The sequence below is a fragment of the Mercenaria mercenaria genome, chromosome 4 (genome assembly GCF_021730395.1).
Source record: "Mercenaria mercenaria strain notata chromosome 4, MADL_Memer_1, whole genome shotgun sequence".
Classification (NCBI taxonomy): Eukaryota; Metazoa; Mollusca; class Bivalvia; order Venerida; family Veneridae; genus Mercenaria; species Mercenaria mercenaria.
Window position 1 is genome coordinate 89,391,107 of NC_069364.1, and position 15,045 is coordinate 89,406,151.

General features: G+C 32.4%; 1 long non-coding RNA gene across 1 annotated transcript; it reads left to right on the top strand.

Annotated features, from left to right (window-relative positions):
• The first annotated feature begins 7,181 nt into the window (after positions 1-7,181).
• On the top strand, positions 7,182-11,520 carry LOC123553569 (uncharacterized). Its single transcript, XR_006686785.2, has 4 exons — positions 7,182-8,077; positions 8,688-8,767; positions 9,360-9,420; positions 9,922-11,520. It is a non-coding gene; the product is annotated as an uncharacterized LOC123553569 (long non-coding RNA).
• The last annotated feature ends 3,525 nt before the right edge of the window (positions 11,521-15,045 follow it).

Below are 15,045 nucleotides of genomic sequence, written 5' to 3' on the forward strand. Positions count from 1 at the left end.
GTTGCAAATTGTATGCACATATTTTGATGTTTATTGATTGTTTTTTCTATTCATCCGACATAAGACGTTGACTTTGGGCGGGCTGGTGTTGTGATGATTCACTTTTCTAAGCAACTTACTAGACTTGCGCAGCAGTGTGGATGAGGAAAAGTGGCTCTGTTTTCTACGTGTAGTTTAATGTGCCCAATGCTTCGTTACTCTGCTTCCAAACATTCTACTTTGTTTGATGATACATTATTATACTAGACTTATCAGTAAACACGTAACCACTCTGCTTCAATCTTTAACGGTAGTTGCAGTATCGGAAACATCTATAAGCATATAATTGGGTTATAAGCCACCATTTTTTCTGCGGATTTCATTACAAGACTGAATATTTTGAACAGGTGCGAAAGATTTACCGTTTATCTATTATAATATTTACAAGATGTGAATTGGATGTTTCCTTTCATATATATCATTTTTGTATCTGCTTTTGTGATTCTTCTAATGAAAACGTATTAGTTTGAACGTATAGCAAATTTATATATCATTAACTCGAATGTTCTAGGGAACATCATTTACCAAGGAAAACTTATTTGATTATAGGAAGTCTGACACAATGATCCTTGATTCATACGTAATTTACACGGTGACATCTAAGACATGCATTAAAATGCATTCAATTAACATATTTGTGATTCAACTAATCATTGAGCCTGCCCGCTTAGCTCAGTAGGTAAGAGCGTTGGTCTACGGATCTTGGGGTCGCGAGTTCGATCCCCGGGCGGGGCGTATGTTCTCCGTGACTATTTCATAAACGACATTGTGTCTGAAATCATTATTCCTCCACCTCTGATTCATGTGGGGAAGTTGGCAGTTACTTGCGGAGAACAGGTTTGTACTGGTACATAATCCAGGAATACTGGTAAGGTTAACTGCCCGCCGTTACATGACTGAAATACTGTTGAAAAACGGCGTTAAACCCAAAACAAACAAACTAATCAGCTAATTATTAGGGACAAGAAAATATCGTTAAAACTCTATCATGTAGTTTAGTAACTGTGAAAAGAACTTAAAGTCTAGGCAACATCAGATAAGTGGTTAAGACAGACAGACAGACAGACAGGCAGATATTTTATTGAAGACTTGTACATTGATAAGTGGTTAAGATAGAAGCTAATTATAATCTGCGCGCAAAAAAAACACCCGTAAATCTCTTTCGAGTAAAAACAGAACGGGAAAATGTTTGATTACCTTTAGAGAGCAACTTTAATTAATGAGTCTGTCTAAATAAGTCTGCATGAAATTAAGTTCTTGTAATAACAGGAAAAAAACTTTAAGTTGAACATAACATCATTAAAGAGAAATAGGCACTACAAAGACAGTGTAATATAGTGATAGGATATAAAAACGGTTAGGTAATTGAAGAGAAACCAGTTAGGACGGAATTGAGATACAAATTGTATACATGAAATTTATTACGAAATAAGAAGAGAATATTACTTTCAAAGCTGAGTTAAGCAAGAAAAAGGTTAAGTAAATGTAAAGATTATAATGAATATAGTGGTGAAAATGTGATAAAAATAGCAAGACAAGCATCTGTGTTTTGGATACTAGAGGATTTGATTTGCTTAAAATATTTAAATAGTTTTTCCTTTTGTGTACGATTGATTACATAATCTGATAAAGAGCATAATTTAAATGTCAGTATAAGTGTCCGTGTCAGACATAAAGATAACGTATGTAACTAAAGCAAAACTATATAAAATATATTGATTATTATGAAATTTTCACAGGATACGCACTTGTGTCACTAAATCATAATGTTTTTCCATTGAGATGACTGTAGCTCTAATTCTGCTGCAAGTGAATGTCAGGATCCTGTGTCTTAAAAAAGACGGTTTAAATGTAATGTGCAGAAATGTTGAAATAAGAATGCAATTTTCCAATCCTGTCATTGTTAATGTTCTTTGCTTTGGGGGGATCTCCGTCGTCTATGTGGTTCGAAATCTCGGTTGAGTGTAGAATTCTTCGTGTCAGGAAGTCATCCAGCTGCTGACTTACGGAAGGCTGGTGTCCGTCTGTAATGAAATAATGCATCGAGGGGCACCTGGGGTCTTTCTCCACATTCAAAAGCTTGAAAACTTGCCGCCGATGTGACTGACATTGTTTTCTTCTGAATGATAAGGTTTCTTTTGAGCATAGCAAATTAGAAAATTAATGCCGGAGATTGCTCTTGAACGTACCTGTTTAGTGTTCTGTAACTCAACATCAAAAGAATTTTACACTTATCAAATATTCGCTCACCTTATCTGTATAGCAAATTGTTTAAGAGCACTTTCTGCAGAGGCATGTGTTTGGAAATAAATGTATTTCTGGAATTTTCATGGCCTAGATGCTAGAATTATTTACTGGAATATTTTCCGCATGTTTATAATTTTGGAAGAGAATAAAAAATAGAATAGAATAGAATAGAATATCTTTATTTTCAATTTCGGGTCCTCTCGGACATAAAAATTTTGATAATTACACAAAGCTCCAAAAAGGTATCGCTAATACTACAAACGAACAGAAAAAATATAAGGGAATGTCTAATACATTCTCAAGGAAATGCAAAATATGTAGAAGTTACAGAATACAGCTATATTTCAAGTAATTATTGCAACACATCTAAAAGTTTTTGATACTAGAAAAATATGAAAAACGATGTCTATTAATTTTCCATTACGATACACTAGAAAACACGTATGTCCACTGAAATAAGTGCAGAAACTCATTACCACTCTTTCGAACCGGATATTCCCATCCATGCCTGTAACCAATAGCATCAATAATCTCTTATCTGTAGGTATTAACCTTTAGCCTGCTGTCGGGAAGTGATTCTGTCTTGGCGACCAGTCCAGACCATGATCAGCCTGCAAAACCGTGCAGTGCACTGATCGATATTCAGTTAGTTAATTTTCGATGGACACTCCTTCAAATGATAAACGGTACTGTTTAAATTGAATGATGGACCACTCCATTTAGAAATTTAGCAGGGTAAAGGTTAACAATACACACTGATGTACACTTTTCTGATTGTGCTATAAATCACCCGGTCAAAAAAAGGCGACGCTGAAAAAATATTAATATCCGGTAATGAAAACCTGATTATGCAATCGACATTTTAAATTGTTTAATTTAATGATTGCAGGTGCATAACTTGTCAAACATTCAAGAAATAATGTCTAAAATAATAAGACATGCCAAGCGGCGTTGAACGATCAGATTCATGCAAATGTTTAAAATTGCATTTGAACACTAGTCAAGTAATATTTGAACCCTAGCCAAGAGCAAATCAATATTGAGTTGACTTCTTTTTTGTGTATAAATACATAAATTGCCCTTCGTTGTAAAATTTCATTGGGATTACATAATTACGTAAAGTTTGACATGGTCTCACTGGAACATGTACCCATCACACACACTGACATGTAATTTAAATGTTATATTCGTACAATGCTTCTATCACATGTGTCATTTATTTGAAACGTAACGGATGACATTCAATCTTTGCAATAGAGTGCTACAAAACAATTGTAGCAGAAATCGTAATAAATGCCAAACCACCCATTTTCATTACGTTTAGATATAACAGACAAAAAGAGTGGCCCATTCGCCTTTCGATTAAATAATAATAATAATAATAATAATAATCTTTAAGTAATGTCAATTTTGATCTTTAACGTATTTTTTTAAGATGTAAATGTAAGGCCTATAATAGAACGTTCTTTCTGAAAATTTGACTGCCAATTTTGAAAGACTGTCCCGAAAGCTATGCAAACGAGGCAGGGAAAATTAAAGAAATTGTTTACCTTTTGTTACAAGACAGAAAAGCAATATGTTTTTCTTTTGAACTAAAGCAAATAACAGTCGATTTTATTATTACTCATTGACCGTCCGAAACTTTGATACAATTATTTGGAAAGGCATAGCACGGAGACACAACAGCAGCTTTTTTCTTTAATATTATCAATATTGCAATGTTTCTGATAAAAAAAACTCAAACCTGTCTCTTGTTGCTATATTTATTTTATCATTAACAGATCATCATATTCCTTTATCTCCATGATTAAGTTCACTGACATCATATTCTATCAATTCATATTGTTTTGTATCAGACAAGGCAACCAAGAAGACCATTCAAATATCATCAAAATATTTCTCTTTCATTCTCAATGCTTATTAGAGCTAAGGAGATTAAGAAATGATACGAGTTATAGAAGAGATTATCTGCTGTAGAACGATCTTGAGTATTCAGCTATGCTGTTTCTCACGATTATGTTAATGTTCAAAGAATATCAACCCTTACCTTGCTAAATTTCTGTAAGAAAACTTGTCCAGCTTTCAATTAATTGTTATAAGGGGTGCTTACCAAAAAGACACTGATCACAAAGGCAGAATGAATTGTGACTAGCATTATAAAGGTTAATACAACATAATTTGTCCGTTAAGAATACGAAAAAGAACTGAACAAGTGGCCTCTTAATACATGTGGTCTCTTAATGCGTGTGCTCATTACTAATTTGAAATCCGTCATATAATCTTTGCCATCTTTTATTAATATCTTAAATATGAGCGGTCTATAACAAATAACTTATAAGTTTATAATGATTATTTTACAAATTAAAGACAATATTGTTTTTCATCTTTTCGTCTGGTTGTGTAAGTATTGAATGGAACACGTAATTTCCAATAACATAGAGTCATAAAAAACTGCTTTAGGGTCAATAAGATAACGGATGTTAGTGCTGCAATACAGACATTATTGTTTTTTAGCTGCCAAACTCAAGAAACGCATGCCAAGTTTTTAGTGTAGTTATGTGATAGTGTTTACACCTGTTTGAAAATATGCAATTCTTATTAGAGGCAGAGCTCTGCAAAAAAATAGTGTATTTTTAAAACTGTCACTTACGTATGAAAGAATGTTTCTTTTCTTAATTGAAGTTTTAATATTGAAGTTTTATTCTCGCAACGCTATACCAAAATACAGAATAATACAAAAAATATTCGATGGTTTTGATACAATTTTAAACAATTTGAATACATGTCCGATAAACAAAGTTAAGAATCTAGCGAAATCCAAAATAAGTTAAAATCAATTAACCAAGGATTTTCTGTCGGTACATAAAATATAATTTCACGATACGTGGGCCATTCTGAAAATAGTGACAATCGCGCGCTTCAGTAGAAGTTTGACACGCAAGAAACTCATGTTTACTCCTTTTGGATGATTCCTCAATGACTTCTGTATAATCCTGCAAAGTTTTGTTGAAAACTATCTAACTGTTTTGTTGTTTTTTTATTAGGTGTAGTCATATATACTAAGCAAAACACATGAAGCTATGAAAAGCGAACAAAATTTGAAATTAGAGCGTACATTAATTAATTTAAAGTACAAATGTACGTTGTTGCAAGGCATATACTTATTGAACAGAATATTTCATTATATTGGAAGCCTGCATTATCGGAGAAAACTGTTTCCAGTTGGGTATGTAAAGAAGTTGTTTACCTTTTGTTACAAGACAGAAAAGCAATATGTTTTTGTTTTGTACCAAAGCAAATAACAGTCGATTTAATTATAACTCACCGACCGTCTGAAACCTTGATGAATTATTTGGAAAGGCATAGCACGGAGATACAACAGCAATTATTTCTTTCAGTATCATCACTATTGTAATATTTTTGATAAAGAAACAACTGAAACCTGTCTCTTGTTGCTATATTTATTTTATCATTATAAGATCATCCTATTCCTTTATCTCTATGATTAATTTCACTGACAACATATTCCAACAATTCATATTATGTTTTGTATCAGTCAAGGCAACCAAGAAGACCATTCAAACATCATCAAACTATTTCTATTTCATTTCTCAATGCTTATCAGAGCTGAGGAGATTAAGAAAATACGAATTATAGAAGAGATTATCTGGTATAGAACGATCTTGAGTATTCAGCTATGCTGTTTCTCACATTAATGTTAATGTTCAAAGAATAGTAACCCTTACCCTTCTCAATTTCTATAAAAAAATCTTGTCCAGCTTTCAATTAACTGTTATAAGGGATGCTTTCCGAAACGATACTGACTGAATAGCCAACACTGCAGATCTTGATGCACGGATGTGCAGCTGATAATGTTCTTCTCTGATTACAAAGGCAGAATCAGTTGTCACTAGCATGTTAAAGGTTAATACAAGATAATTTGTTCTTTAAGAATACAAAAAGAAACTGAACAAGTGGCCTCTTAATGCATGTGGTCACTTAATAGGCGTGTGCTCATTACTAATTTGAAATCCGTCATAGAACTTTTGCATCTTTTATTAAGGTATTAGAGCACTAATAGTAATGTTTACAAAATGGCCTTTGCTTGGTATATTCTGAAAGGTAACCGTGTTTTGCAGTATTTTTAAACAACTTTAACCGTGCCGTTTTTTTTTTTATAAATTTTGTATAACTTATGGTATCTCCTCAAGCTCACGTAGAGGCAAATTTCAAAGTGATGGCCACTATCCAAAACGTTTGCAGAGAACTCATTTGACCATTAATTTTAATAAAAGAAACATCAAACTATCGGTAAACAATTATAAAATACAAAATAAAAATGTCAATATCATTTTTTTCTATGGTGCCTCAAGTAAACGGATTTAATGAGACAGAATTCATACTTCAACATTGAAAAAAAAAATAAGGTCTAATGCTGTGTTTCTGTTTTGAATTTTGCTTACTCCAGTTAGAAATAACCTTAGGGCAGACGTAAAACCTACCTAAATTTCTTCCACAATATATAATCTAAGAGTGAAAGCAAAATAAGGAACTTTCACCGCGTGTAACTCAATATTTTTAAAGATGTGTAACTCTACCCCTTCTGTTTAAGTAGTAAATTCACTTTGAGCACAAAGAAGTCGCTTATAAAATTAATCTTTTTCCATTTTTGTACAAGAAATCAATAATAAGTCTTGAAAGAAGTAAAAACTTACTAGAAAAAAGGAAAATAAGGGAAAAAAATTGGTCCCAGTAGGGCTTGAACCTACGCCCCCCCCCCCCCCCCCCCACTAAGAATTGCAGTAAAAGTAGGTTTATGGTAGGAATTGAATACTCTTCAAAAAGGAGGTTCTCTATTAGTGATCTAATACCTTAAGACCGATTCTCTGTAAGAACCAAAAAAAGTTGGAAACTCATAGTCACAGATTTCCTTTAAACCGATTTTTTCTTGAAGAGGGTGCAAAATTAAGAAAATCCTGTTTTTCATTTTTTCAATATATCTCCCGGTTACCATGGAAACGAGGATGAAAATCCCCAACTTGCTGAATTTTCAAAAAAGTAGGGGTGCATACCTATTTTGTTATCTGGAAAGTACTAGAAAGTGTCCTTTATTTTCGTACTTGCAAATTTTAAAGGCAAATGAACAAGGTTTCATACCAAACTAATATTTCCAAATATTTATTTGATTCTTGTATGATCTAGACTTTTATCTGCAAGAAAAAATATATTTATGGAGCAAAGCATATGTTTATATTGTGCTCTACATCTTGAAAAGTGCACAGGTCTCAGCAGAAAAGTATATTTGTTTGTATAAAGGGAAGATGATATTTCAAAAAGAAACATAAATCGTAATGGGTCATTCAGACATATTCTTGTAGATTTGGGGCCAAATTTTATGATTTGTGGCATTTTTCCTATTTTTATTACCTCCCCTTGATGCTCTTCATTTAGGAAATCACAAAGAGCTTATCTAAGTTTACTTCCTGGAATATGCTGAATTCAGATTTCTACTCGGATTTTGCACATTTTTAGTATATAGATACAATGACAGTCAGAGATTTTATGCTAAATGGGCATGTGATGCTTGGATGTGTCCCTTCAAACCAAGTCCACGCTTAAAATTTGCTGAATAGCGACAATGTTTGGGAAAATACTCTGGCAGAAAACGGAAAAGAGTCTAAACTGTGGATACACATCAGAGTCTGACATCTGTCTGTTTATTTCTATAAGTGAAGTTTGTATCAACTGACTGAAGGATCAGCGGTAAAGGATAACACTACAATGAAAACAGGTGAGTCTCATAATATTTTATGTTTTAATATGACATGTAAAAATTTCAAGCTATGCAAGATATGTGCTCACTTCCTTCAACAGATTCAAAGACCATACAGAGGTTATTTTCTTAAATATTGGACAGACATTTCTTATTATTTTACCAAGATAAAACTTACAGGCATTTTTCCATCATTTTGGGAATACCATGCACCAACACCAGTGGAATTGGGAAAATGCTGTCAGAAATTGTCTAATGTGGAAATTTCCAAATTACCAAAATCTGTGTAAAGATATTTTTTGTGTAAAATTTTAATGGATTACATTTCAGTAATTGAGCAACACTATAAATGTTGTTGTAATAACCTGAATATAGATATATCAAACACCCATATAAGCATTATAAGGTAACACATTTGGGAATTTCATATTCAGACTTGGGAAGATACTGTTTTCTTTGGGATTACCTCCTTTTATTGGAAGCAGATTAATAATGGAAAAAAAAACCCTGATTTTAGTTGTAAATGACCATTAGCATGCTTTTTATGTTATTTGTAAAAAGCAGATAAAGACATATTTTCATTTCAAAATGTATATATTTTTGTAAATTTATTTGTTTTGTTTTTCAGCTGTGAGTTGTTTCATTTGAAAATGACTGCTTGATGATAAAGTTTCAAACAACAATGAGGTGAGTGGATGTTCTAGAGAGGTAACCATAATTTAGTCATTTGCAACAGTGTATGTGTTTGCCAAAGTACCTGTAGAAATATAGACTTACTGAAGTCAAAACTCACTGAACATGCTGAATACTGAAAAATGAAATCATTTAATTGCATCCATTACTACACATAAGTCAGCATGTTTTAATCTGCACATGCCTGTTTTAATGTTTTACAAGTACATATTGAATGCAAATGGTTTGTGTCAAAGTTAATATGTTTTTTTTTAATATATATTTACACATTAGAGGCCTACATGTATTTAAATAAAGAATGAGGTCCCCCCACATTCCCATATTCATACAAGTATGAAATCTTGACCTCTCAATCTATGATACAAGAATAGCTAGTAGGCATTCATATAACTTAAATTGACATACATTTGTATTGTGACTATAAATACTGATAAGTTTTTGAAATTTTAAAATATACCCTTTTTCAGAAAAGGACCCTCTGCACATGTATGAGAAATAGATTTTACTTTTAAAGTGGTCCATATAATGTTGAAAAGGATGAAATCCTGTATCTGTCAAAATGTAACAACAGTAACCACCATTTTAGTTTGATTTGTGTTTATTCCAGACTAATTCTTCAAAGAATGAATGATCATCATCATCCTTATATTGGAATAAAAGGAAGGAAGGTATCTACATTTTATTTATAGTTTATCTTAGTGTCTGATCAGGTCTGATTTCAGATCTTTATAAATGCTTGATTGAATGTTATTTTTTGACAGAATATTTATGAACTTTGTTTAGAATTTCATGTATCTTAAATTTAATCAAAGTGTAGCAATTCAAAAGTATTTAATGTATTTCATACAATTGTTCCTTTTAAAATCATTTCAAGGAGGGGGAGGTCTGTGTGATAAATTATTTTCATTAAAAGAATAAAGGAAAGATGTATATATTATACATTTACTTATACAAAATTTATTAAATGATTGAAATAGTGTATGTAATTTTTATTAACTTCCAAATTTGTGAAAGGAAACCATCCAGCTGGCTTGTATAAGATCAGTAGTTCTACCCAGTAACATGATGTCACAAATATTTTAACTGGAGAGCCCATCCCCATCCCACCACCACCCATAGACAAATGAAAGACATTCAGATTAATATTCTCTCACATCTCTATTTTTCAGTGACAGCTACAGTCATGGTAAAAGTAAATGCAGTCAGAAGACCTCTGATATCACCCGAAGAGCCAGCCTTCTCAAGATTCTGTATCAAATAAAAATAATAAGGACTGCTAAAAAGACTTTTTATAACTTGCAAATGTGCAGTCTGTGACATAACTGTCTAATCCAGGTAGTTTAGTGTTGACAAGATGACATTTCATCTCTATTATAGTAGAGGACACAAGTTTGAAATGTAGTATGTCATTGTGAAGGCAAAATGTGTATGAAAATAGTGTGTGTGTTTTCCAAATAGAGTTGTTTATATTGTTTGCATTAATGTTTCTTTTTCAGATTTATGGAAAAAATTAGAATGTCATTTCTTAAAATGTTGTTTAACCAAAGGCCCTGTAATTGAAAAATATCTTTATTCTTGACTTTATATTAAAATTAAAAAAATCTGATACTGTTTGATTACTTTTGCATGTATAACATTAAATTTGTTGTATTTAAATTTGATGAAATTTAATGTTTTTTGAAAAAGATGCACTTGAACATATCTAAATGGAATAAATACATGACAGTCTTTGAATATCTGTAAAAAAGCACACGTTTTGCAGTTCTCATCCGATTTGGTTACCAATTTACAGCATAATTATACATGAAGGCTTATTACTCAAACATATGCAGATCTAACTGTATATTTTCTACCATAGATAATTTTATTTCATATAGATTTTTTAAATCTTTAAAAATTACTGAGAAAATATAGCAAAATAATGGTTGAATTAGTATACTTGATTTTGTGAGACTGTTGAAATACTACAATTCTTTTTCCCTCTTTTTACCTATATTGTGTTAGGTAAAAACTTAAGCCCATATATACTTATGGCCAATGATTAAAGAGAACATCTGAGTTTCTAGCTGACTTTCTGACTAATTTAAGAACTCATTCATGTAACAACATCTATTAATCTTCAGAAATCCAGTAAAATTGTCATCTGTAAAACAGGTTTCATTCTAAGATATACAAGGCATATAACATCCTATTTTACCAGCATGTATTTACTTTAATAAATAAAGTAGATTTAGTTGTGTATTTTGATAAATTTTGGAAAAAGCATTAGGAGATATGTCTGCAACTGCAGTTTGTATTAACTGAGTACAGGCCCTGGAATGTGCATGATCAGAGTTTTTGTGAATAAACTTAGTAAAGTCTTAAGTCTACATTATCTATAGCTATCCGTAAAAAGTCTAGCCATTGTCTTGGTAGTTTGTAAGAATTAAATACATTTGAGCCACGCCATGAGAAAACCAACATAGTGGCTTTGCGACCAGCATAGATCCAGAGCAGCCCGCGCAGTCTGGTCAGGATCCATCCTGTTCCCTTTCAAAGCATATTGCAATCAGAGAAACTGTTAGTGAACAGCATGGATCCATGCTGGTCGCAAACGTTGGTTTTCTCATGGCGCGGCTCATTTAAAGTTTTGTCTAGCAAAATATTGACTAAACTTTTCTGTAGATAATTTGATTTAATTTGATAGTTAAAGGAAGAATGTGCATCATGATTGTTATTACATGAACATACTGTATTATTTTTAAATATCATGATATTTTTCAGTCTTGGATTACAATGTTATTTGTTCATAATTTTGAATTGTATTTAAAATGTATATATTAAATCAAATGGCGAAGTAGACATAATTTTGCTTTTACTACTATTTGTTTCCATGGCAACAAAATGATTTCCAAAGGTGAAAGGACACTGTCTTTTCACAATCACACATAGATATTTTTATGCCAAATCTTCTCCGTAAATTCCTCGATTTCTCCCTTAATTCTGTGGAGGGAGAAGTCACTTCTCCCTAAAATTTTGACCTAGGATGATCCCTGTTTTTTAATGCAAAATGAATGTTGTAACCGTGGCAACTTGAAAAAAAAATTGGACAGTCATGATTAGTAACCATACAATACCTTAAAGGCCAGTATCAGTTGGTTTTGAGTATTTCCAACTGCTTTGAAACTCAAAATTAGTTTACCCAAAAGAAAGAAAAGTGTATACAAGGTTGTTGAGAACTGACCTTGTGACAATGCTTTAAGTTTCATAGATCATTATTATGGTTGTATCCTTCTTAATTCTGCCCAGAATGTGCTTTAGGTGCGTTAGATGCATTGACAGTTTGCAGATGAACTTTTCTTGTTTGATAGAATACAAAATTGATACAGAAAGTGCTTTAAAAAGGTCTGACTTATAATTTTCTTGTACGTTGCCATGGTAACGGAACATTCTCCTTATTTTCTAGACAAAGTGTTGGACAGTATAACTTTGTAAAATGATTTTACATGAAATACTTATGTTTTGCTACAATTCTGTATCTGGCAATGTAATATTATTTCAGGTTATTCTGTAATTTAGGCATAAATGAGTTTGCTGAAAACTCATTTTTTGTCAATTTTCAAATTTTTGTAAAAAGCTCAAATATGAATGACCCACTAAAATTCCTCCTTAAATTGAAATGGGTATCATAGCTCTGCTGAATCCATATAAGTATTATATTCAGATGCGTGCACTTTTTTTTTCTATTAGTTCAAAAGTATACATGCAGACCAATTTTTAAAGATAATGTAAAATCTTAAAAGGGGGTATTTATGAAAATAAGTGCTGTATTTCAGACATAGAGACCACTATTTGTGAAGAAATTTGTATTATTTTAGTAAAATTTGACTATCAGAAATTGCCATTTTTCGCAAAAAGTATAATGTTCCCGTTTCCATGGTAACCAGAGCTGATTCATATCTCTTCATCCTTGATTCTTCATATATGGCTTGAATACTAAAAAGGGTGCAAATATGAAGTAATTCTGAGACTATGAGTTGCCGACCCCTTCTTTAATTTTTTGGTTCTTACAGAGAATTGGTCTTAATATCTAAAATATGAGCAGTCTATAACTAGTAACTTACATTTTATAATGATTATTCTGAAAATTAAATACAATATTATTTTTCATCTTTATATACCGTTTGTATAGGTATTGAATGGAACACGTAATTTCCAATAACATAGCATCAGAAAAACTGCTTTAGGGTCAATAAGATAATGTATGTTAGAGCTGCAATATAAACATGATTTAGCTGCCAAAATCAAGAAACGCATGCCAAAATTTTAATGTAGTAGATCTAATGTGATATTGTTTACAACTACACCTGTTTGAAAATTTGCAATTCTTATTAGAGGTAGGGTGTTGCAAAGAAGTGTGTATTTTCAAAACTGGCACTTACGTATGATTATTTATCTTTGTTTGAAATACTTTTTCTTTTCCTACTAAATTGAAGTTTTTATATTGAAATTTTATTCTTGCAATGCTGTACAAAAGTATATAGAATATACCAAAAATTGTTCGAAGGTTTTGATATAATTTTAATTTAAAACAATTTAAATACATGTCCGATAAACAAACTAAAGAATCTGGCGAAATCCTAAATAAGTTAAAATCAATTAACCATGGATTCTTCTGTCGGTACAGATAATTTCACGATACGCGGGTCATTCTGAAAATAATGACAATCGCGCGCTTCCATAGAAGTTTGACACGCAAGAAACTCCTGTTAACTCCTTTTGGATGATCCATGAATGACTTCTGTATAATCCTGCAAGGTTCTGTTGAAAACTTTCGTACTGTTTTGTAGATATTTAGTTTTTTATCAGGTGTAGTCATAATATTATATACTAAGCAAAATACATGTAGCTATAAAAAGCGAATAAAATCTTAAATTAGAACGTACATTATTAAAGTACGTAGTTGCAAGGTAGATACTTGTTGAACAGCATATTTAATTATGTGGGAAGTCTGCATTAACAGAGAAATAGAGAATAACAGGTTACTGTGTTTTGAGAAAGGGTTTCTCAGACGAGGCTAGATATGGTCCTGGACGGAGCGAGGCTTTCCGAGCTCCTTCCGAACCATATCTAGCCGAGTCTGAGAAATCTCTTTCTCAAAAGACAGTAACCTGTTATTCTATTTATCAAGCCATAATTTATTAACAACTTTTATCCTACCATTATGCGAAATAAAATGCAAAAATAGGGGTGGACCAAATTTTGCTGTTTTGCCGGACTTCTTTTTTTTCTTCAAAATGCCGCCATCTTGTTTTTAGAATAACTGCTAAAAGACATTTACGCCAATATTTTTATAAACGTGCTCTTAATAGGTACGTGAGACCATGTCACTAATCTATAGCGTATGCCTATCGTATTTGCAATTACCACAAAAAAGTTTTTGTAACGGAAACGCTCGTAGAAAACGGAAAATGACTCGTGCAAAGCGTTAGTTCAGGATTTTAGCTCTCTGCTCTTACATCATGGGATATTGCATTTGGAATGGACTTTCATGGAATAAAATCAACGGTAGATGAAACGGTACTGCCTATTTTTTTCTGCCAAGCGGCGTTATGACGTGTGTATTTAAATCACTTCAAACGTTTGCTTGGTGAGAATGGGTATCCGTCTAGCAACTGAACTTCGGATAAAATTTCACTTGGCAATAAATTGAAATTATTCTTTCGTGTTCAGCAAAACAGAGATGTGGTTACAAAACACAAGGTTAGCATTTGTTGTTTTTTTCCGCTTTTTTATATATTGGAATTTTAAAGACCTACTTAAGTGTCATATGAGAGCGTAACAATTTTTAAATGCAAAATGGACACAATCGGATGTCCTTGGATTTAATCATAGGTTTAAACAGTGCAAAGTGTTCTGAAGTCACTGGCTTGAGAAAGCCTGCTTTTCTCAGACTGGCTTTATCAGGCAGTTGTTATAGTAATGGCATGATAAAACTGTTTCCAGTTGCGTATGTAAATTAAAAAATGGCCAGACAGTCTTTAAAGACTGGGCTCGTCCTGGCAGGCCCAAAACAGCAGTGACGGCTTCTATAAGACGTTTGATTGATGAAGACGCCAGGTACACGGTGTTCGAGATCTTTTCTTGTCACGACAACGGGGAGAACTCGTGAGATGCCCGCCAAGCACGAGTTTAAGAAAGGTTTGTGTCCGGTCGGTACCTTATATGTTAACCGAAGAGCTAATAGGGTAAAATGTGTTAAAGAAACGTTGAAAAAGTTCTCAAATTGAGGTGATCGCACAATGTCACAGCTC